Below are 3,008 nucleotides of genomic sequence, written 5' to 3' on the forward strand. Positions count from 1 at the left end.
ACAGATATTGTTTTACTATGTGTGGAACGCCACTGCAGTCCAACGACTGTTCTAGGAAGCAAAGAGTATACCCTCGTTGCACAATTATGAAGTCTGTTATAAAATCTTACGTGACTTATTCTTAAACCATCATGGATAAACGTGAGGACTATACATCAAATTACATACATACGGGTTACACATCATTATACATAAAATCTTACGTGACTTATTTTTGAAACACCATGAATAAACGTGAGGATTATAGTCGAATTACACAAATAATGGTAGAACATCGTTATACAAAACTGTAGGTATTCTTTTGCCCACTCTTGCTGTAAAATCTGTACAGGACGAAAGTAATACGAAAATACAATACTGTACATTTTCACATGTCGTGTAACTAGGTCCTCCCGTCGGGTAGATTGTCCGACGGGTCCAAGTCTTTAGATTTGACAAACGATTATTTTTGTGTTATTTTATCTACGTTGGATCTGGTGAACACAGCGACGGTTGATAATAGTTGGTGAATGACGCAACCAGCCACAAATACCTCTTAATTGTTTTATTTTAGTGCTATAACCGGTTTCGGGCTACAATGCCCATCTTCAGATTGCTAGTATTTTCTAGTTACATTGATGTTTTGATCACCAGCATGTCGTCTGATCCTACGCTGCACAAGAATATTTGAAGGAAGCAGCTTACGGTATACAGTGAGAAGTACCCTCTGCCACCTACTTCAGTGTGTTGCAGAGTATGTATGCAGCTGCATATGCAGACTCTTATCTGCACATATAGCTCAGTGTCTCCTCTCAAGAAGAGCTCCTATCCCAACACTGAACTGTCAGAAGATAACGCAGTATCTGCATATTGTCATCTTCGCTTAATAGAACCCATCATATAACCAAAAAATAATGTTGAAACTGCTCTTCTGAAAAAAAAATTGAGTATTCGTGCTGTTCTCTATCATCTTTACTCGATAACCTAAAAGAATTGTGTGTGTTTACTGTTACCATGACGCCTTGTTGAAGTATGTTACCTGCTGTCTCTCCTCTATATGGCTGCACAAATTTGTTTTAATCGTCAGATACATCAACTGCGTAATTCGGTGCTTGATGCATTTCATAGCTAACCAGTGGCGATAACCTCTTTACTTTTATTTTAGATCTATTGTCAAACGGCACATGTAAACATCGCTATAGCTAAGAACGTGAAAGTTATATGGCTAGAAACTGGTGTCGGCAGCCAGTGCGAATGACAGATGACCAAAATGATCAAAGTAGTTCTTGATGTAGCATCTTCGTGGAAGAAGGACAAGAGGAAGACCGAGGGATTCCTGGATAGATGGGATAAGGGAGGCCATGAAAGAAACAGTGATATAAGAAAAGGAAGCAAGGGAAAATAGAAACCTTTGACGACAGATATATGGGAAGTGGCGATACCTGTAGAAAATCCACAGGAGGGGGGGAGGGGGAGAGAGAGAGAGAGAGAGAGAGAGAGAGAGAGAGAGAGAGAGAGAGAGAGAGAGAGATATTGTGCTGAATCCACGACCTACGTTAAGGTACAAGCAAGTCAAGTCCTCTGGTATGGCTGTGAATGTGATACTGTTAATATGATTAGAAACACTGACGCATATGCGTAAATTGTCCCAGTTCATGCTATCATTATGCGACACCAACAATCAAACGCAGACACTTCTGCTTTTAATAGATAATATCTTTATCAGGATCACGAACACTCACTTTCAAGTGGTATTTGTTCAGTATCTATTAACTTTCATGCAGTTAGGAGAGGGCTAATACGGAATGTTATGATTTGAATTAAATATTCCCTCTGATTTGAGCAGAAACAAATAAATATACAGGATGGTTCAAAAGTCTTGGCCCAAGGGCAAAGTCGTATTCAGGGATATGACAGGAACGACCATTCGAAGCAAAAATGTCTATTAAACATGGACTCTGAAATGTATACCTTAAGCGCTGTTAACACTTCACCTTAGATAGTGTGGAAGAAGTCTCATTCACTGAAGTCTCTCTGCTTTCCATGTTTTGAGAAGTGGTAGTATGGACCAAAAAGTAAAAGAGTAAACATGCACTTCTTCATATTCGCTACTGAATATGACTTCATGCCATCGGCCAAGACTACTAAACCACCAGTGTACCATTTGTCCTACGGAACATGACTATTGAATCGTCCTGTAAAGCATATGGCTTGCATTTATTGTCAGTAATTTGACTAGACTCTCAGGCTATCAGATGGTACAATGTTTAGATCTCGTAATCAATAATGTGTGAGGTGGTAAATGCAGGTCTTGTAAAACGCAATACCAGTTACTGTTGAAGCTAGTAGAAACCGACGCAGATAGAGGGTTCTGTTCCCAGTGAATGTTCTTGTTAGAAGCATCTGGAGCAAGTGAAAAATGAAAGATGATTGTATAATGTACAAGGTTTGGTATTACAATTAGGATGTGGTAGACATCACTGACTTGGTTTCAGTGCAGTGTGTAAATTTCCCCTCCCAGATCTAGACATGAATTATCCCTTTGCCATATAGTACTTACCATTCCAACTGGTTCCAAGTGATGAAATGAGAGATAGATCCTTGTATTCGTCTCACAAGGGAAATAACATGATCATTTTCTGATAACGCAATCTGCAATCATATTCGTAAACTGAAATTGTTAACATTTTTGTTGTAGTTTCCTGAGCATTAAATATTGCGCTATTGATGCTCATAGATTTTTGAGAACACTAACTGCAATAGTAGCTGTAATACAACTTTGGAGCATTATTTCACATTCACTGAAATTAACAACCAAATAAATAAAGGAATAAATCAGAGCGAAATTAACTTGGTTGATTGAAACGCCTTATCTAGCGTTCCTTTGTCTTGGCTTTGTTCAATTAAGTAAAAGACCAATCTCTGGATAATTTATTTGTAACAAATGCCGATGTTACAAAAAGTAACATAACAATATATAATGTAATTCATTTTCATTCTCGTCGAATTGCAGTGATACAGGATGAGTA

Source organism: Schistocerca piceifrons, chromosome 10 (genome assembly GCF_021461385.2).
Source record: "Schistocerca piceifrons isolate TAMUIC-IGC-003096 chromosome 10, iqSchPice1.1, whole genome shotgun sequence".
In the NCBI taxonomy this organism is placed as follows: Eukaryota; Metazoa; Arthropoda; class Insecta; order Orthoptera; family Acrididae; genus Schistocerca; species Schistocerca piceifrons.